Source organism: Syngnathus typhle, linkage group LG3, assembly GCF_033458585.1.
Source record: "Syngnathus typhle isolate RoL2023-S1 ecotype Sweden linkage group LG3, RoL_Styp_1.0, whole genome shotgun sequence".
Taxonomy (NCBI): Eukaryota; Metazoa; Chordata; class Actinopteri; order Syngnathiformes; family Syngnathidae; genus Syngnathus; species Syngnathus typhle.
In genome coordinates, this window is record NC_083740.1 from 17,029,221 (window position 1) to 17,052,151 (window position 22,931).

The 22,931-nt window shown below is 43.3% G+C and overlaps 1 pseudogene; it reads right to left on the reverse strand.

The window, feature by feature from the left end:
• The window catches only part of LOC133151155 (lysine-specific demethylase 2A-like), a 203,130-nt pseudogene that overhangs the window by 57,521 nt on the left and 122,678 nt on the right, over positions 1-22,931 (reverse strand).

A 22,931-nucleotide genomic window follows, 5' to 3' on the forward strand; every position in this document is an offset into this window, starting at 1 on the left:
GCGTGCGCCCTGACGTCAGCCTCGTCGTTATTCCACAGATCTACTATATAGCGTTAACAAAGTTCAAGAAAAGACGTGGGTTTGGTAAACGGCTCTTTCACAAAACAGACTTCCAGGCGTATGGCGGTGTGGACTTCCAGCCACGGAAGTGGAAGAGAGCTCCATAGAATAGGACCGGGCGTGCGTAAAAGCCATGACGGAGCCCTATCCACCATCCCCGGACAGCCACCCGGCCGAGCACCGTCCCCAGACTTCCATCCACGGAGGTAAAAGAGAGCTCCATAGAATAGGACCGGGCGTGCGTAAAAGCCATGACCGAGCCCCATCCACCGTCCCTGGACAGCCACCCGGCCGAGCGCCGGCCCCAGACTTCCATCCACGGAGCTGAAAGAGAGCTCCATAGAATAGGACCGGGCGTGCGTAAAAGCCATAATAGTTTTTCAAACCTTCTGTGTCACTCCAAATCCTTAAATCCTTCAAACTCTTCATCCGCCGTGTCACTTAGAAACAAAGCCGCTAATAATGCCGGTAGTACGTGGGGTCCTTTGTCATCCCGTGATCAATCTTTGTCCTTTATGTAAAGAACCGCCGCGTCACGTCACGCCGCGTCGCGCTGCTGACGTCACTTGAAATTCAAATTTCAGTAATCCCTTGCTACATCGCGGTTCGTTTATTGCGGTTTCGCTTTTTCTTTTTTTGGGAAAATTTTTGAAAAAAAACACATACAAGTCGCTCCTTATTATAAGTCGCCCCACCCAAACTATGAAAAAAAGCGCGACTTATAGTCCGAAAATTACGGTATACACTACAGCGCATCAAAGCAGTCTCTCCCAAGATGGCCAACCAGTGTTGGCACTTTTCTAAAATAGTTACTGAAATAAATAGAGATTCCCAAAATATTCTAATTTACTGGAATACACCTGTATGTTTGATGAACTAGTACTTCTTTACTTTAGAGAAAAAATATTATATTGCATTTTATGTACCTACCAGATGTTTTATTGGTAATGTCTGGACATTGTAGAGTCACAGTCAAGTAGGAGCCACAAAGTATGTCATCATTCAGATCAGACATCAGGAGCACTGGTGGTTCTGGGTCAGAATCCCAGGGTCCTTCTTCTTCTTGGCCTATGTCCTCATCCTCTGGGTAAAATTCCTGTTTCTCACTGTCCTCATCTTCCTCATTATCAATTCTGGATCGCTTACACCTATGATCTTGGTCTCCCTGCCCACTGTCATCCCCTTCCTCTTCATCACCATCAGATTCCTCACTAGAACCACCTCTTTGCTGCATCCTTGAACCACCCCTAAATCTCATCCCTTTCCTCCTCCCAGCCTTGATCTTGAGGATGGAAAAAGTACTAGAATTCACAAGGGCATCCCTGCTTCCTCTGTGAGTCGATCCTCCTTTGAACAGTCCTCTCCTATTGGTACGTAATCCCTTCCCGGAGGAGTGGCATCCTTCTGGCTGTATCCTTAACTTTTTTCTCGGTGTAGCTGCAGACACAAATGGAAGAGTTGTTTTTTTTTTAACTTGGAAAAGTAAAAAGTAAAAGTTTGGAAAAGTAAAGATAATATAACATCATTTAAGAAAGCCTTTGCTTTGGAAAAAAGGTGAGAAATACCCTTATTTCACAGACTGCATAAATTTTATTGGAATTGCACACAGCTGGAAATACACAAGCAGAAGTAAACCTACATGACATAGCTCAAAGACACAGTAAAAAAGCACTCTTTTGGAGTGAGGAGGAAATCTTACAGCTTTATTCCTGTGGTGAGTGACATGTCAGTTTTATTTATGTTAGAACGTAACAAAGGGAAATTATGTCTATTGATTAATTGAATATTTTTATTTCGGGCAGAAAAGAAAAAAAACTCTTTATTTCGTGGTCCCGTCTACTCTGGAGCTCTACGTGTCGCTCGCTAGTTTAATGTAATTTAGCGCTTCGTGCATGAACAAAATTAGCATGAACAGACCCTCATCATGGAAAATGCTAGAAGAAATGCATAAAACCGACGACGAAAGAGATACTGAGAAAGACTTCGATGGTTTCAATGCACAGGAGGAAGATGAAGATGATGAAGCTCTTTTTTTTACTTTTACTTGTATGCTTTTTTAAACAGCCCTGTTAGTGCTGTGCTACCGTGTTGCTGCTGTGTTACCGCCGCGTCTCAGTGACTTTTACCGGTATGTTTTATTTAATCCAGGGCTGTGGACTCAGACCCGGACTCGGGGACTCGGACTCGGTCATTTTTGCCGGACTCGGACTCGGTGCTGATTTTGACCGAGTCCACCGAGTCCGACAATTAAAAAAATACGTTCCATTTTATTTTCATCATGCTGCTGAGAATGCGCGTAGGAATACTACACAGCCCTGCTTGCTTGTTATGAAGACAAATGTAGTTGTGTCGTGCGCGCCCGCGCCTGCCAGCCTGCGTGCGTGCACGTACAAGACCCACAATGCCCCACGCGCAGCCAAGCTGGAAGAACCAGCCGCGGTTCTCCTCTGCCGCGGGAGCGCGCACGCCTTATTTGGAAAGCGAAAAACCGATGTCGTACGGCGTCAGCACTATGTTGTTTTCAATAAAAACATGAAGAACTCACGTTTGCGTCAGTCAATTTTAATTTTATAAAGAATTACCGTTTTTTTCCATGTATAATGTGCAAAATTTATTGTCCTAAAATCTGGGGTGCGCATTATACATGGGTACAAAAAAAAAAAAAAGAATTTTTTTGCCGCCACACTTAACTAGTTCCACATACTTCAACCGATTCACTCCGTTCCACTTTTCACTTATTCCAAATATTCATGACACGGCTGCTTACATTTTTTTCGTTCCAAAAATCTTCCGTTTTCGCAAAATTCACAAATTCCCGGCAATTTTTTCCCCATTCATTCTTAATGGCAGATTCAACATTTCACATTTACGTTGTTCCAGTTTGAAATTCAACACATTCAAATCACATTGGGGACATTCCCAAACTTGCCAAATTAAAAAAATTCACGTTTTCACTTAAAATTTGCACAAAATTTTGCAAAATTTCACAAAATTTCACAAAATTTAGTTTTTCACTTCTAATTTCTACATTTTTCCACCGATTCAACTCGTTCCAACTTTCCACTATTCATCTTTTGCCTACCTATTCCACACCTTCCCACTTAAGAAAATTTCCAAATTTTCAATTTCAAATTCCCACCAAATTTTCAAAAAGTTTAGTTTTTCCCTTATAATTTCTACATTTTTCAACCGATTCAACCCATTCCAACTTTCAACTGTTCATCCTTTGCCTACCTATTCTACAACTTCCCACTTACCAAAAATTCCAAATTTTCAAATTTGAAATTCAACCAAAATTCTCTAAAATTTCGTTTTTCTACTCTAATTTCTGAATTTTTCAACTGATTCAACCCATTCCAACTTTATTCACTTTGTTTACCTTATGCTTACCATATTCATCCCCTTCACCCCCAGTTCCACTAAGCATACACATATCGACCCTTGACCCCCACTTCCAGTGTGGCGGCCATCTTTGATTGACCCAGAAGTGACCCAATGAACCAAGAATGAACCGAAAGTGCCCCAAATCAAACCGGAAGTGACCCCAAATGAACCGGAAGTGACCTTAAGCAAACCGGAAGTGACCTTGGGCAAACCGGAAGTGACCCCAAATCAAACCGGAAGTGACCCCAAATGAACCGGAAGTGACCTCAGCTAAACCGGAAGTGACCTAATTAAACCGGAATTGCCCCAATTAAACCGGAAATGACCCGAATCAAACCGGAAGTGACCTTATTTCAACACTAAGTGCCCCAAATAGCTACATTTGCACTAACTTTTGCATTTTTTGTCCGATTAAACCTGTTTTTACATTTTAACCCCAAAAGTGAACCTCATGAAGCCATTTGTTTTCGTTCTGTTCCAAATTTCTAAAAGATTTGGCGCAATTGCTTTTTTTTATTTTCCCATTCATTCTCTATGGGGATTCAACATTTGCTCTAACTTCTACATTTTTTAACTGATTCAACCCGTTCCAACTTTCAAGTGTTCATCTTTTGCCTACCTATTCCACAACTTCCCACTTACCAAAAATTCCAAATTTTCAAATTTGAAATTCAACCAAATTCTCTACAGTTTTGTTTTTCTACTCTAATTTCTACATTTTTCAATCGATTCAACCCATTCCAACTTTCAACTGTCATCTTTTGCTTACCTATTCCACAACTTTCCACTTTCCATTTGAAATTCAACCAAATTCTCCAAAATTGGGGTTTTCTACTCCAATTTCTACATTTTTCAACCGATTCAACCCATTCCAACTTTCAACTGTTCATCGTTTGCCTACCTATTCCACAACTTCCCACTTACCAAAAATTCCAAATCTTCAATCACGCCAAATTTTCCAAAATTTATTTTTTCCCTGCTAATTTCTACATTATTCAACCGATTCATTCTGTTCCAACTTTCAAACGTTCATCTTTTGCCTACCTATTCCACAACTTCCCACTTACCAAAAATTCCAAATTTTCAATTTTGAAATTCATGCCAAATTTTCCAAAGTTTAGTTTTTCCCTTGTAATTTCAAAATTTTCAACTGATTCGACCCGTTCCAACATCATTCTGCAGCATTCCCCAAGTATTTATTCAGCTTCTTCACCTTCACACGCAATTTCTGGAGAAATTGCATTGTTTGGTTAATTCCGGTCTGTTTCTGCTCCTGCTGCTCCTGCTGCTCCTGTCCCGTCGTGCATTTTCCCCCGCTCTCGTGTGTAGGCTCACGGTCAGTACCCGCTACATGTCTCTGTTCCTGGTCCGAGCGGACCTGTTCCCTGCCCGTTGTCCGTGAATCTCTGCCCTGCCCGTGTCTTTGTTCTCCACTACCCCCTTCCCTGCAATAAACCCAGGTCCAAGCTGCACGTCTTCATGTTTGACCATTCCCTGTGATGTCCCCCAGGAGTCGGTTTTGATCACAAACTGTTTAATCTTCATATAAATGAGCTATGTAATGTTTCAAAATTTTTTTAAAAATATATTTTTTGCTGAGTCGTCATCTTATCATGGTGGAGGGGTTTGCGTGTCCCTATGATCCTAGGAGTTATGTTGTCTGGGGCTTCTTCCCCCTGGTAGGGTCATCCATTGCAAAAGGGTGTGAGGGGCCAGACGAAGCACGCCTCAAAAAACCCCTTATGAAGAATACAAAATATGGACTTAATTTTCAAATTTGAAATTCAACCAAATTCTCCAAAATTTGTTTTTCTACCGATTCAACCCATTCCAACTTTATTCACCTTATGCTTACCATATTCACCCCCTTCACCCCCACTTCCACTATGCATACACAATTCGACCCTTGACCTTGACCACCACTTCCAGTATGGCGGCCATCTTGGATTGACCCTGAAGTGCCCCCAATGAACCCAGAATGAACTGGAAGTGCTCCAAATCAAACCGGAAGTGACCCCAAATAGACAGGAAGTGACCTCAGGTAAACCGGAAGTTACCCCAAATCAAACCGGAAGTGACCTCACGCAAACCGAAAGTGACACAAATAAACCGGAAGTTACCTTTTTAAACCGGAAGTGAGCCCAAATAAACCGGAAGTGACCTCAGCTAAACCGGAAGTGACCCTAATCAACCCGGATGTGACCCAAATAAACCAGAAGTGACCTTATTTCAACAAGAAGTGCCCTAAATGAAACCAAAAGTTACCTTAATATAACATTTGCATGAACTAGTTTTCGTTTAGTACAATCAGAGGACATCACGTTTTACGTCGATCGGGGCGGTAAACATCAGACTGGATGTAACACGTAGAGGAGTACGTACCTCCACCGCCATTGGCTTCTGCCACACAGAGACATGATATACAGGCACCTGTTTGCTTACGTTTACGTTTGCTTATGTTTACGTTTGCTTACGTGGCACAATCAGAGGACTGGTAGACACGTAGAGAAATACATATTTCCGCATAGATAGAGACATACTTACGAGGCACAATTCAAGCTTCGTGGAAAGCAGAGATCATTCCCGAAGAGCAACAAGAGAATGACGAGGGATGGCGAACTTGCCCAACTGTTTAATTTGGATACAGAAGATGAGGACTTGGACGGATTTGTGTGTGAATATCGATCAACAATAATGTGAGTACAGTAGAGTACATGGTTGAACATTAGAATAAAGTACAACTGAACTCACTTTCTTGCTCCGGTGACGTTTTGTTTTTGTTTACCGTAAATCATGGCATGCATGCGCCCTATGATGCAGTGCGCCCTATGTGTGTTTTATATACAGTAATGGCACACATAACTGAGACTGCCACTCGCTTTCTTTGAGACAGCTGCCCAGGAAGTAAGCACACTACAATGTGATGGTGATGGAGCTTCTTGGTCCTAGTCTTGAAGATCTTTTTAAATGGCCAGATACGGCCCGCCACATCATTTTATGTGGCCCGCGAAGGTAAATTGTGCATCAAATTCGTGTGTCATTACTAGAAAGGCAAATTGTCTACACTTCTAAAAATATATATATTTTTTTTAATATTTGACCAGTTTTTACTAGTCTAATTTGAAAACGAGTTATTTGTCAGTTTGTTTTGAACCTCATACTGTATATAATATGAGATGCTCATACATTTATTTGGGTTGACAGTCACAAAGGCCCTCCGATAGAAACTATGACTACAATGCGGCCCGCGAAAAAAATGAGTTTGACACCCTTGCCCTACCTAAATGTGATTGTCAACCTAACGTGTTACAGCTAGTGAAGCAGACAAGACTTGTTCACTTGGTGAAAGCACAAACCTTCATCCTCGTCATCATCGCTGGAGTCATCGCCATCATGACAGTGTCTCTGCTGTCGTAATATCTTTGCCATGCGGGCATCCAGCAGAGAAGAACATTTGCGCTGCTAGGAATACATGAAGAAAGGCAAAAGAAATTAGAAAAATGACATTATGTCTAAAATTAGAAAGGTAAAGCACACTTAAGATGTGACTATTAATATTCACACGCACACACACAAACACATATAATATATATATATATATTATATATATAGATGGCGTGCACACGCAGCGGCCTCTCTCTGTCCCGAACGGTGTTTTGTTTTGTCGTTTAATGTGGGTTTGTCCGACAGTTTTGTGTGTTCGTCTCGTCGTACTGGGTTGTGCTACAAGTGCAGCGGGCTGGTTCTGCTTGACATCGGCGAAAGCGAGTTTTGTGGCGTTCTGGACTTTGAAGCGAATGTTCGGTCGCTGGACATCAACATGGTTTGCTTTCGCCTGCTGAGATCTACAAACCAGACAGTGCGTAACTGCTGTGTGCTCGTGTTCACTGGGACTTGATTGACCGTCATCATTCCGGACTCTGCTGTGCATCTGGAGCGGCTAGCGTGCTATCGGGCGGACCGGGCCATTGTACGAGGGGGAAAGTCGCGAGGAGGTGGGATGTGCGTCTACATTCGTGACGGAGGGTGCCGGGACTCTGTGGTGGTATGCGAGCACTGCTCGCCACTGGCGGTGTTTGTGATCTCCAGGCTGTTAGGGTCCTGAACTCTCTCCCCCCCTTCTGCGTGGCGTGCTGTACTTTTGCGCTTTGTTCTGACTGTCTGCTGTGCGCTCTTGCTCCGTTTTGCACCTCTTATTGTGTGAAGGCGAAATTTTCCGTTTTCGCAAAATTCACAAATTTCCGGCACTTTTTTCCCCATTCATTCTTAATGGCAGATTCAACATTTCACATTTACGTTGTTCCAGTTTGAAATTCACATAATTCAACACATTCAAATCACATTGGGGACATTCCCAAACTTGCCAAATTAAAAAAAATCACGTTTTCACTTTGAAAATTTGCACAAAATTTTGCAAAAGTTTAGTTTTTCCCTTATAATTTCTACATTTTTCAACCCATTCCAACTTTCAACTGTTCATCCTTTGCCTACCTATTCCACAACTTCCCACTTACCAAAAATTTCAAATTTTCAAATTTGAAATTCAACCAAAATTCTCTAAAATTTCATTTTTCTACTCTAATTTCTGCATTTTTCAACCGATTCAACCCATTCCAACTTTATTCACTTTGTTCACCTCATGCTTACCATATTCACCCCCTTTACCCCCAGTTCCACTAAGCATACACATATCGACCCTTGACCCCCACTTCCAGTGTGGCGGCCATCTTGGATTGACCCAGAAGTGACCCAATGAACCAAGAATGAACCGAAAGTGCCCCAAATCAAACCGGAAGTGACCTTAAGCAAACCGGAAGTGACCTTTGGCAAACCGGAAGTGGCCCCAAATCAAACCGGAAGTGACCCCAAATCAAAGTCAAAGTCAGCTTTATTGTCAATCCCTTCATATGTCAAGACACACAAAGAAACCGAAATTCCATTTCCTCTCTCCCACGGTGACGAGACACAGTACACGATAGACATACAAGTAGACGACACAAAATAAAAACAAGAAGGCAAAAACAATAAATAATTAACAAATAAAATGAGTGATGAATAAATAATAAACAAATAACCCAATAAATAAGAGGAGCAAAACTGAGCCAGTGTGCATACAGCAGACAGTAAGCATAGCGCAAAGTACAGTATGCTACGCAGAAAGGGGGGGCGAGTTCAGGATCCTAACAGCCTTGAGTATGAAGCTGTTGGAGAGTCTGGTGGTGCGGGACCGCAGGCTCCTGTACCTCTTCCTAGAGGGCAGAAGATCACATCACTCAATATCGTGATCGCCTTGCGGGTGAGATGGGAGGTGTAAATGTCCTTCAAGGAGGGGAGCGAAGCACCAATAATCTTACCAGCCGTGTCCACTATGCACTGCAGGGCCTTCAAGTTGTAGGCAGTGCAGCCGCCACCCCAAACAGCAATACAGCTGGAGAGGACGCTCTCAATGGTGCCGCGGTAAAATGTGGTCATGACGGCCGGAGGAGCGCTCGCTCGCCTGAGTTTCCGCAAGAAGTACAGGTGGCGCTGGGCTTTCTTCGCCAGTGACGCGGTGTTGGTGGACCAGGAGAGATCCTCACTGATGTGCACCACCAGGAACCTGGCGCTGCTCACTCTCTCCACCACAGCACCGTCGATGGTCAGCGGCAGGTGTTGGGTGTGACATTTGCCTCTGATGCGCTTCGTGACTGCTTTGGCTCTACTGACTGGGACATGTTTAGGAGGGCTGCCACTTGCGACGATCGGACAGACATTGAGGATTATACTGACTCTGTTTCCTCCTCAGGAAGTGCATTGATGATGTGACTCTCTCAAAATCCATCGTCACTGGGGTTAGCCGGAAGCCATGGTGGACAGGGGCTGTCTTCAGGCTGCTGAGGGCAAGGGACAAAGCCTTTAGAGCGGGGGATGAGGCTGGCTTGAGGACGGCGAGGGCCGACCTGTCCCGGGGCATCAAAGAAGCAAAGAGGGCCTTCTCGTGCAAAATTACCGCCCACTTCAAGGACAGCAGGGACGCACGGAGCCTTTGGCAGGGCATTTAGACCATCACGGATTACAAGCCCGCCCGCAGAGCTGTGAAGCCGACGTCCGTCTGCTCAATGACCTTAATGTGAGATTGCTGTTTGTGGACTTCAGTTCTGCCCTCAACACCATTGTGCCACAACGCCTCATCAGCAAACTTGACAAGCTGGGCCTCAGTGCCTACCTCTGCAACTGGCTACTGGACTTCCTCTGTCAGAGGCCACAGGTGGTACGTGTTGGCGACAAAATCTCTGCCAGCATCACGCTGAGCACAGGGGCCCCCCAGGGCTGCGTGCTCAGTCCGCTGCTCTTCACCCTCCTGACGCATGACTGCACTGCAACCTACAGCGACAACCGCATAGTGAAGTTTGCTGACGACACGACTCTGGTGGGTCTCATCACCAAGGGAGACGAGACTCAATACAGGCTGGAGGTTGACCTTCTGACCACGTGGTGCAGGGACAACAACCTCCTACTGAACGTCGACAAGACCAAGGATATTGTTGTTGACTTCCGGAAGGGTCACACCCAACACCTGCCGCTGATCATCAACGGTGCTGTGGTGGAGAGAGTGGGTAGCGCCAGGTTCCTGGGGGTGCACATCAGTGAGGATCTCTCCTGGTCCACCAACACCGCGTCACTGGCGAAGAAAGCCCAGCGCCACCTGTACTTCTTGCGTAAACTCAGGCGAGCGAGCGCTCCTCCGGCCGTCATGACTACATTTTACCGCGGCACCATTGAGAGCGTCCTCTCCAGCTGTATAGCTGTTTGGGGTGGCAGCTGCACTGACTACAACTTGAAGGCCCTGCAGCGCATAGTGAACACGGCTGGTAAGATCATTGGTGCTTCACTCCCCTCCTAGAAAGACATTTACATCTCCCATCTCACCCGCAAGGCGACCGCGATTGTGAGTGATGTGAGTCACCCCGCTCACTCTTTGTTCGATCTTCTGCCCTCTGGGAAGAGGTACAGGAGCCTGCGCTCCCGCACCACCAGACTCAACAACAGCTTCATACTCCAGGCTGTTAGGGTCCTGAACTCGCTTCCCCGTTCTGGGTAGCGTGTACTTTTGCGCTATGCTTGCTGGCTCCGTTTTGCTCCTCTTATTTATTGTGTTATCTATTTATTTATTATTTATTCACTACTATTTATTGTTTGAACTTTTGCCTTCTTGTTTTTATATTGTGTCGCTTACTTGTATGTCTATCGTGTAATATGTCTCGTCACCGTGGGATAGAGAAAACGTAATTTCGGTCTGTGTGTGTTGTGACATGTGGAGAGATTGACAATAAAGCTGACTTTGACTTTGGCTTTTGACTTGATGCTGGTGAAGCCTCGGAAAAACAGACTTCAGGTTAGCATGAATCCCCAGCGAAGATGGTGAAACCGTCAGGGTGCGCTGTCTGTTGTTCACTGACAGCCTGGTACAGTTCACTAAGAGCCGCGATCCTGTCGCCTTCGATGTTGGAAGGCGGGATGTAAACCGCGACCAGCAGAATCGCGGTAAATTCCCTCGGCAGGTAAAAAGGATGGCACTTAATGATCACAAACTCCGCCAGTGGCGAGCAGTGCTTGCACACGACTACAGAGTCACGGCACCATTCGTCACGGATGTAGACGCATATTCCACCCCCACGAGATTTTCCCCCTTGTACAATGGCCCGGTCCGCCCGATAGCACGCTAGCCGCTCCAGACTTACAGCAGAGTCTGGAATGTTGACGGTCAACCAAGTCTCAGTGAACACGAGCACACAGCAGTCACACACTGTCCGGTTTGTAGATCTCAGCAAGCGAATGTAATCCATTTTGTTGTCCAGCGATCGAACATTCGTCAGAAGAATGGAAGGCACGGCCGGGCGAGCTGGGTTGTCCGCCAGCCTGGCCGCTTGCCCCTCTTCAGCCTCCTCGCACACCGCTTTAGACGCCTCCCAACCGGGGGAGTAATAGCAAACGGGTCCAGCGACGCTTCAGGACGTAGCAGTCCGAGCTCCTTTGATGTCCCCGCATCAAAGTCCAAAACTCGACAAAACTCGCTTTCGCCAATGTCGAGCAGAACCTACCTGCCGTACTTGTAGCACGACTCAGTACGACGAGACGAACACATAAAACTGCCGGACAAACACTCATTTGACGAACAAAACACCGTACGGGCGGAACCGGAACTGACATTTTTAAACCAGAAGTGACCCCAAATGAACCGGAAGTGACCTAAATGAAACCGGAATTGCCCCAAATAAACCGGAAATGACCCGAATCAAACCGGAAGTGACCTTATTTCAACACTAAGTGCCCCAAATAGCTACATTTGCGCTAACTTTTGCATTTTTTGTCCGATTAAACCTGTTTCTACATTTTAACCCCAAAAGTGAACCTCATGAAGCCATTTGTTTTCGTTCTGTTCCAAATTTCTAAAAGATTTGGCGCAATTGCTATTTTTTATTTTCCCATTCATTCTCTATGGCCGTGGTGCCCAAACTACGGCCCGCGGGCCGTATACGGCCCCCCTCCGCATTAGACCCGGCCCCCTGAACAATACCAGAGACGGAAAAAAATGCTAAACAATATCAGAGACGGAGAAAAAAAAGCTACTACGACTTCACTTTGCCCCAGCACGTTTTTACCCTTATGGCCACCCATAACCCAGTCATAGAACGTGAAAGAACGGAATAATGGCAATTTCTGTTCAATTCAAAGACTGCTTGTCTTGTCTGTCAAGAGATGGTGGCGGTATTCAAGGAATACAACCTGCGCCGACATTAAAGTTCTGAAAGGGCGATCCTGAAAGGGGGATCCTTCCATCTGTGGTCCCTTCTCAAGGTTCCTCATTTTTGCCCTGGTAGTTTTTTTTTTTGGAGTTTTTCCTTGCCCTTTTGGGAGTTTAAGATCAAGGGATGCTTTGAGAATAATTGTCAATTGTTTGTCTATGTGAAGCCCTTTGAGACTGCTTGCGATTTAGGGCTATACAAATAAAGTTGACTTGACACCGTGGAGCTTCTTATTTTTATTCGTGGAGTTACCGCAAACTTTGAGATGTGCGAGGAGCTGGCATCCCTACAAAGCTTGAAAGGCACTACAACTAGGGAGGATATTTTCGACAAAGTATGTAAAACCATGCAACTGTTGGATCTGGACTAGGCAAAGGTTGCCAGCGTCACGACTGACGGGGCCCCAAGTATGATGGGCGCGTCTCGGGGTTTAATAGGACGCATGAGCCGGGAAATAGAAGAATGGGGTCTCAAGCGAAGTTGAACTTTTACCTAGAATTGTGCACGGCACAGCATAACTTTCTTTCTGTTAAGAACCCACTGAGGGTTATTTGATTCTTTATCGAGTTCATAAATACGTAGTGTTATTGGCCTATACATTTTCCGCGTTATTTTATTCTGTGAAGAACCCAGAGAGGGCTATTTGATCTCAGAAAGGGTTATTAATATTTGGATATGTGTGGTGCGCTGGAGTGTCAGCATGTTTTCTGGAAAACACTAAATGATTACATTCAGGGACACCTGTGATTGTCACACTTTTTCTGTTACTAACTGACCGGCCCCCCATCAGAGAAGGGAAAAGTTATGCGGCCCTCATTGGAAAAAGTTTGGGGAACCCTGCTCTATGGGGATTCAACATTTGCTCTAACTTCTACATTCTTTAACTGATTCAACCCGTTCCAACTTTCAACTGTTCATCTTTTGCCTACCTATTCCACAACTTCCCACTTACCAAAAATTCCAAATTTTCAAATTTGAAATTCAACCAAATTCTCTACAATTTTGGTTTTCTACTCTAATTTCTACATTTTTCAATCGATTCAACCCATTCCAACTTTCAACTGTCATCTTTTGCCTACCTATTTCACAACTTCCCACTTACCAAAAATTCCAAATTTGAAATTCAACCAAATTCTCCAAAATTGGGTTTTTCTACTCTAATTTCTACATTTTTCAACCGATTCAACCCATTCCAACGTTCAACTGTTCATCGTTTGCCTACCTATTCCACAACTTCCCACTTACCAAATATTCCAAACTTTCAATTTTGAAATTCACCACAAATTCTCCACATTTTCTACATTTCTCAAGTAATTCAACACGTTTCAACATCATTCGGAAGCATTCCCCGAAGAATTAATTCATAGTCTTCGCCTTCACACGCAATTTCTCCAGAAATTGTAAATTCTAGTTATTCTACATCTTCCGCTCACTTTTTTGACGCTTAACTAGTTCCACATACTTCAACCGATTCACTCCGTTCCACTTTTCACTTATTCCAAATATTCATGAAGCAGCCGTTTACATTTTTTTCGTTCCAAAAATTTTACGTTTTTGCAAAATTCACAAATTTACGGCACCTTTTGCCCCATTCATTCTTAAAGGCAGATTCAACATTTCACATTTACGTTGTTCCAGTTTGAAATTCACATAATTCAACACATTCAAATCACATTGGGGACATTCCCAAACTTGCCAAATTCACAAATTTCACGTTTTTACTTTTAAAATTTGCACAAAATTTTGCAAAATTTCACAAAATTTAGTTTTTCACATCTAATTTCTACATTTTTCCACCGAATCAACTCGTTCCAACTTTCAACTGTTCATCTTTTGCCTACCTATTCCACAACTTCCCATTTACCAAAAATTCCAAATTTTCTAATTTGAAATTCCACCAAAATTATCTAACATTTCATTTTTCTACTCTAATTTCTACATTTTTCAACCGATCCAACCCATTCCAACTTTCAACTGTTCATCTTTTGCCTACCTATTCCACAACTTCCCACTTACCAAATATTCCAAATTTGAAATTCAACCAATTTGTCCTAAATTTCGTTTTTCTACTTTAATTTCGATATTTTTCAACTGATTCAACCTATTCCAACTTTCAAGTGTTCATCATTGTCCTACCTATTCCACAACTTCCCACTTAGCAAACATTTCACATTTTCAATTTTGAAATTCACACGCAATTTTCCAAAATTTCCGTTTTCCCTTCTCATTTTTACATTTTTCAACCGATTCAACCCATTCCAACTTTCAACTGTTCATCTTTTGCCTACCTATTCCACATATTCCCACTTACCAAAAATTCAAAATTTTCAAATTTGAAATTCAACCAAATTCTCCAAAATTTGGTTTTTCTACTCTAATTTCTACATTTTTCGACCGATTCAACCCATTCCAAATTTATTCACTTTATTCACCTTATGCTTACCACATTCACTCCCATTCACCCCCACTTCCACTATGCTTACACAATTCAACCCTTGACCAGTGTGGCGGCTATCTTGGATTGACCCTGAAGTGCCCCCAATGAACTCAGAATGAACCGGAAGTGCCCCAAATCATACCGGAAGTGAGCCCAAATAGACCGAAAGTGACCTCAGGTAAACCGGAAGTGACCCCAAATCAAACCGGAAGTGACCCCAAATGTACCGGAAGTGACCTTTTTAAACCAGAAGTGACCCCAAATAAACCGGAAGTGACCTCAGCTAAACCGGAACTGACCCGAATCAAACCGGAAGTGATCCCACATAGACCAGAAGTGACCTCAGGTAAACCAGAAGTGACCCCAAATGAACCGGAAGTGACCTTTTTTTAACCGGGAATGACCCAAATAAACCGGGAGTGACCCAAATAAACCGGAAGTGACCCAAATAAACCGGAAATGACCGGATCAAACCGGAAGTGACCTTCTTTCAACACTAAGTGCCCCAAATAGCTACATTTGCGCTAACTTTTTTGTTCTTTGTCCGATTTAACTCGTTTCAACATTTTTACGCCAAAAGTGAACCTCCTGAGGCCCTTTTTTTTTGTTTTGTTCCAAATTTAGAAAGATTTTGGCGCAATTGCTTTTTTTTTATTTTCCCATTCATTCTCTATGGGGATTCAACATTTGCTCTAACTTCTACATTTTTTAACTGATTCAACCCGTTCCAACTTTCAACTGTACATCTTTTGCCTACATATTCCACAACTTCCCACTTACCAAAAAATCCAAATTTGAAATTCAACCAAATTCTCCAAAATTTCATTTTTCTATTCTAATTTCTACATTTATCAACCGATTCAACCCATTCCAACTTTCAACTGTTCATCTTTTGCCTACCTATTCCACAACTTCCCACTTACCAAATATTCCAAACTTTCAATTTTGAAATTCACCACAAATTCTCCAAAGTTTCTACATTTCTCAAGTAATTCAACACGTTTCAACATCGTTCGGCAGCATTCCCCGGAGAAGTTACTGTTTTTTTCGGTGTATAGTGCGCCCCCATGTATAATACGCACCATAAAAATGGCATGCTGATGCTGGAAAAAAGCCTGTACCCATGTATAATACGCACCCAATTTTTCTGAATTTTTTTTAAAATTTCTTTTTTTTTTTTTTTTTTTTTAAGTCCCAATGATCGTCACACACGCAGGGAGGCAATGGGTCCCATTTTTATAGTCTTTGGTATGGTCTTAACTAGGCTGGATGTAATTTTTTTTGTTGGCGTTGATTTCTCCGACTGCCCGTAAACGCACCACCGCGCACCGCGGGACAGCAAACGAGCAGGTGATCGAGCAAGCGTCTGATACGAGAGCATTGCGGTCGCATGGAGCGTGTTTGAAGTGAACAGCAGAGAAGAAAGGAACAAGGCAAAGTGTTGTGAAATAAAATATTACCTGTAATACGGATTTAGGTAGAGAACTGAACTCTCGCTCTTCATATAGCTGACGTGTCTTGCGCATCCGTTCTGCGCATCTGTAATGGCGGCCTCCGTATGATATCCGGTTTGCATGTGTGCGCGTGTGCGTGTGTGCGCGTGTGTGCGAGAGCGAGAGAGAGCGAGAGAGAGAGCGCGAGAGACAACGCTCAACCGTAGCGCGCCGCCGACCGCCCAACTGCACCGCGCTGGTCGATTATTGTGACAGAGCCGTCGCTGAAATTTAGAAGATATTTTTAAAGTCCTGATGTACTTTCTAAAATTTAAGTGGACCTCAGAGCGCACTGCGCAGGGAGCTTAATTTGGTGCGGTCGCGCAACCGCAGCGCGCCGGGCGCTCACTGTCGCATTGCTTAAAGAGCGCCTTTGTGTTTTAGGATGAACAGCAGAGACCAAAGGAACAAGGCAAAGTGTTGTGAAATAAAATATTACCTGTAATACGCATTTTGTTATTTGCTGATTGAAACTGCTAATTAAACTGTGAATTGAAACTAATAGGAAGAAAACAACTCTCGCTCTTTATATAGCTGACGTGTCTTGTGCATCCGTTCTGTGCATTTTATTTCACAACACTTTGCCTTGTTCCTTTCTTCTCTGCTCTTCACTTCAAACACGCTCCATGCGACCGCAATGCTCTCGTATCAGACAAGGCTTGCTCGATCACCTGCTCGTTTGCTGTCCCGTGCGCGCACGGAGCGCGGTGGTGCGTTTACGGGCAGTCGGAGAAATCAATGCCAACAAAAAAAATTACATCCAGCCTAGTTAAGACCATACCAAAGACTATAAAAATGGGACCCATTGCCTCCCTGCGTGTGTGACGATCATTGGGACTTAAAAAAAAAAAAAAAAAACATTAAAAAAAAAAAATTAAAATTTTTTTTGTACCCATGTATAATACGCACCCCAGATTTTAGGACAATAAATTAGTTAAATTTTGCGCACTATACACGGAAAAAAAACGGTATTCATACATTTCGCCTTCACACGCAATTTCTCCAGAAATTGCAAAATTCTAGGTCTTCTATTTTATTCTCCACACTTTTTTGACACGCTTCTTCTTCCACATAATTCATACGATTCACTCCATTCCACTTTTGACGTATTCCAAATATTCACGCGTTGAGCGCTTCCATTTTTCTCGTTCCGAAAATTTTCCGTTTTCGCAAAATTCCGACAAATGTTTCCCCATTCATTCTTAATGGGACATTCAACATTTTGAAATTCACCACAAATTCTCCTAATTTTCTACATTTCTCAAGTAATTCAACTCGTTTCAGCATCATTCGGCAGCACATAGATTTCGCCTTCACACGCAATTTCTCCAGAAATTGCATTCTCTAGTTTACTGTGTTATTTGTTTATTTATTATTTACTCATCACTCTTATTGTTCATTGTTTGTGCCTTCTTGTTTTTATTTTGCGTTGTTTACTTGTATGTTTATCGTGTACTGTGTCTCGTCACCGTGGGATAGGGGAAACGTAATTTCGATTTCTTGGCATGAAGAAATTGACAATAAAGCTGACTCTGACTCTGATATATACAGTCAAACCTCGGTTTTCGACCACAATCCGTTCCAGAAGGCGGTTCGAGAAGTGAATCGGTTGAATTCCGAATCTATTTTTCCCATTACAAAGAATGGAAAAAAATTTGATCCGTTCCGAGACTAAAATAATGCCTTTTTTAAGCATTTTTTCATTTGTGCATTTTTGTCCGATCTTGCAACTGCAGCGCACCGCCGAACGTGCAACCGTAGTGCCCCGCCGACCGCGCAACGGCACCGCGCTGGTTGCATCATTGTGACAGAGCCGTCGCTGAAATTTAGAAAATAATAAAGCCCCGATGTACTTTCTACAATTTAAGTGAACCTCAGTGCGCAGGGAGCTTAATTTGGTCCGATCGCGCAACCGCAGCGCGCCGGGCGCTCGCTGTCGCATTGCTTTAAGAGCGTATTTGTGTTTTAGGATGGTTTTACTGCGCCCACTTGTTTTCTTTGGAGGCATGATTAGGGGTTAATACAAGCCTCAAAACAAAATACAATAACGAACGGAGTCAGTCGGCATCCAGCCCGCGTGGTCGGGTTTTCTCGGGTCATTTCGGCTCATCTCGCGAGGTTCGACCTCCTAAATTTATTTGACAACCGAAGTAAAAAAATCGATTATTTTTCATTTGAATTCCGATTTGTTTGAGAACCGGGACGTTCAAAAATCTCGGTTTGACTGTTGTGCCTCCCCTGCCATCATGGAAAGGGGAAAAAACAAATTCAATTGTTTTTATTATAAAGTCATTTTCCTTTTGAGAGTAGAGTCCTTCCAATTAGTACAGTAGTACAGTAGTTTTGTATCATTTTGAACCCAAATTGCTGAATTTTTATAGTTCTGTTTAAACCGAAGACGAATCGATCGGAGGAGGCAACTTCCTGGCTTGCCTCCTCTGAGGATTGCGTAATCACACCTGCTGCCTATGCTGACAGGATATGCAGTTAGACTGAACTGCTGTCTGTCCCTATGTCGCTGTTTAAGTGTTCAAACACTGTGGCTATATTAACTAATTTCCGCAGTTAAGATGATGTATATAATATATCTAAGAAGATGTAAGTAAGATGGCGGCGTGCACACGCAGCGGCCTCTCTCTGTCCCGAACGGTGTTTTGTTTTGTCGTTTAATGTGGGTTTGTCCGACAGTTTTGTGTGTTCGTCTCGTCGCACCGGGTTGTGCTACAAGTACAGCGGGCTGGTTCTGCTCGACATCGGCGAAATCGAGTTTTGTGGCGATCTGGACTTTGAAACGGGGACATTAAAGGCGCTCGGTCTGCTCCGTCCTGAAGCGTCGGAAGCGGTGTGCGAGGAGGCTGAAGAGGGGCGAGAGCGGGGGCGTCCGGGCCAGGCTGGCGGCCAACCCAGCTCGCCCGGCCGTGCCTTCCTTTCTTCTGGCGAACGTTCGATCGCTGGGTATCAACATGCCTGCTGAGATCTACGAACCGGACAGTGCGTAACTGCTGTGCATCTGGAGCGGCTAGCGTGCTATCGGGCGGACCGGGCCATTGTACGAGGGGGAACATCGCGAGGAGGTGGAATGCGCGAATGGTGCCGGGACTCTGTGGTGGGATGCAAGCACTGCTCGCCTCTGGCGAAGTTTGTGATCTCCAGGCTTTTGGGGTCCTGAACTCTCTCCCCCGTTGTTTACTTGTATGTCACTCGTGTACTGTGTCTCGTCACCGTGGGATGGAGGAAACGTAATTTCGATTTCTTTGTGTGTCTTGGCATGAAGGAATTGACAATAAAGCTGACTCCGACTCTGACTCCGATCTAGTGTTTCTTGTCATCTGTCTGTAACGTCGTGTTTCATTAGATGAACAAAACGGCTTTGAAAAGAAACTCAACGGAGGCAACGAAAAAAAGTTCTCCAGCCTTATGGCAGGGAGCGCTAGTGATCCCGGGATGCTTCATGCGCCCACCTGTAGAATAAGTGATCTCCAGTTAATATTTACAGTGAACAACTGAGGAGCAGTCGTCCATTTATTTCATTTTACATTTGTTTTTTTTTTGTTTTTACATTTCGTTTTACAATGGAGGTCCCGTGCGCGCACGGAGCGCGGTGGTGCGTTTACGGGCAGTCGGAGAAATCAATGCCAACAAAAAAAATTACATCCAGCCTAGTTAAGACCATACCAAAGACTATAAAAATGGGACCCATTGCCTCCCTGCGTGTGTGACGATCATTGGGACTTAAAAAAAAAATTTAAAAAAAATTAAAAAAATTAAAAAAATTCATAAAAATTGGGTGCGTATTATACATGGGTACAGGCTTTTTTCCAGCATCAGCATGCCATTTTTAGGGTGCGTATTATACATGGGGGCGCACTATACACGGAAAAAAACGGTAATTAACTCGAAACACCTGCAAGGGTTTCCTGAGCCTTGAAAGCTTGGTTCAGTAAACTAAATCACAAGTATGGGAAAGACTGCTGATCTGACTGCTGTCCAGAGGACCATCATTGACACTCTCCATCAGGAGGGTAAGACACAAAAAGACAAAAAGGAAGGGGGAAATGTGGCAGGAAACGCTACACAACCAAGAGAGATGACCGCAGCCTTAACAACATTGTGAAGAAGAGTCGCTTCCAGAATTTGGGAGAGCTTCAAAGACAGTGGACTGAAGCTGGAGTCTAGGTATCAAATGCCACTGTTCACAGTCGTGTCCGGGAAATGGCCTAGAATAGCTGTATTCCCCTGGTCAAGCCACTTCTGAACTCAAAACAAGGGAAGAAGCGTCTGACTTGGGCTATGGAAAAGAAGCACTGGACAGTTGCAGAGTGGTCCAAAGTCTTCTTTTCAGATGAAAGCAAGTTTTGTATTTCATTTGGAAGTCAAGGCGCCAGAGTCTGGAGAAATGCTGGAGAGGAGCAAAATCCAAGTTGCTTGAAATCCAGTGTGAAGTTCCCACAGTCAGCGATGGTTTGGGGAGCCATGTCAGCTGCTGGTGTTGGTCCACTATATATATAGTGATGGCAATTTGGTATTTATTATCTTTGAGGTTTTTTAGATAAAAGATAAAAAGATAAAAGTGTTAAATGTGAATTCAAACAGCCTGTAATGTTCCTTTAATGCCTTGGCATCGTATCGGGCACCCTTTTCATTGTCGTATATATATATACGAACCTTTTCATTGTCGTATATATAACCTCAAAGAGGTTTGAGTTTTTTTTAGTTTTTTTTCATAGTGTGTGTGTGTGTATATATATAGTGGACCAACACTATATATACATATATATATGTATATATATAGTAGTTATATATATATATATATATGTATATATATAGTAGTTTTATATATATATATATACACCCTCCATATATATATATATATGGGCTAATGGTAGTCCTCGGGTGTTAACGGGGCCCAAGTGTCTGTCTTGGGAATCATCACGTCGACAAACTGTTGAACATTCGCCAGGATAGCCCTGTCAGCTTCCACAGTGAGCACACAGTAGTTTGTGTTGGAATATCCTTTCCATCAATTCAAATAGTTTGCCGCCACCAAGGTCATTGAGGTGCAGCAGTAGATCTGTTTTCTCCAGTTCGGACAGTCCAAAGAGTCTCAAAAGGAAGGACTTCAGGGCGATTTTGCTGATAGCTGTTTGAGCATCCAGCTGCGCTGTGTTTGAGGCACCACAGTTATTCGTCTCAGGTGATGTGATGTGCTGAAACGCGGTCATTCGGGCTATTTCATCGTTGCTACGTAGATGCTTGCATTAAAATTCATCATTTTTGCTCGCGTAAGGATTATCAATTGTGGAAATGTGGGAAATAATGAGACAAAGAAATAAAAGTCGCTTTGCTTGCGCTCCAGGAATATCATTCACCTACCGTTTTTTTCCATGTATAATGCGCAAAATTTAACTAATATGGAGGCCGCCATTACAGATGCGCTTTCTTCTCTGGTGTTCACTTCAAACACGCTCCATACGAACACAATGCTGTCGTATCAGACGCTTGCTCGATCACCTGCTCGTTTGCTGTCACAATGTACCCTACACAAATCCGAAACATTTCTTTGCTATCGAGTTTGCTAGCGCATCCGCAGTGATACTGACCGGCAGAATAACATCCGGTTGTTCCCAAAGATTATCTTTTTTCTGAAATAATTTTACATTTACGGACTTAAGTAGGAGTCAAAATTTGGGTGCGTATTATACATGGGTACAGGCTTTTTTCCAGCATCAACATGCCATTTTTAGGATGCGTATTATACATGGGGGCGCACTATACACGGAAAAAAACGGTAATTGTTAAAGATGTCCGGACTGAACAAGGGAAAAGAGCGTTCAGCTTTGCTGCCCCATCAATATGGAACTCTTTCCAGAATGACTTGAAACTGTTAATGCTTGTTTGATCTGCAAGGTTTCACTCTATCATGGTTGACACGGACTGTGAGGCCATGAAAGAATGTTTGTGTTTTTAAATTTTTATTGTGATTCCAACTGTTTCAACTTAAGACATGATCCATCTTTGTTATTTATTTTATTGCTTTTTTCTACTTTAACATTTGTTCTGTCTCTTACCTATATACAATGGTTGACGCGCGCTCACAATCTTTTGGGCAGGTCTCCCTTGTAAAAGAGATTTCAATCTCAATGGTTTTTTTATCTGGTCAAATAAAGGTTATTATTATAAATAGAGGTTATTACTAGTTCCCTGGATGTAAATCTTCATTCAAACACAAAGACTGAACCCCCTGCAGTGTGATTTTGACTCGAAGGCAAGTCATGTCTCATACAAAACTGAACTCTTCAAATCTCAAAGAACAAACTACCTCATTCAACTCTGATCCCTGTAATCTCTTTTAGCAAAGAAGTGTCATTCTACCACCACGCCTTTAAAAACAGGTCAATGTCTATTCCTTGTGGGTCACCACAACAAGAGTTGCTTTGAATCTACTGAATTATCTATCTGAACAAAGTAACACTTCAGTCGTGCGTATGCCACAGGCGTACTCGAGACTTTCCAAAATTAGCCTTGTTTGTATGAGTGGTCCTTTCTTATTCACCAGGGAATAACAAACAGCACACCCGTCTACCACGAGGTGCGCAAACACTTTGCCAGGACAATCTATGGGCACCGCTACGGACTGACTACTAGTCAAAGTCAAAAGTCAAAGTCTGCTTTATTGTCAATTTCTTCACATGCCAAGACACACAAAGAAATCGAAATTACGTTCCCACTATCCCACGGTGACAAGACATAGTACACAATATACATACAAGT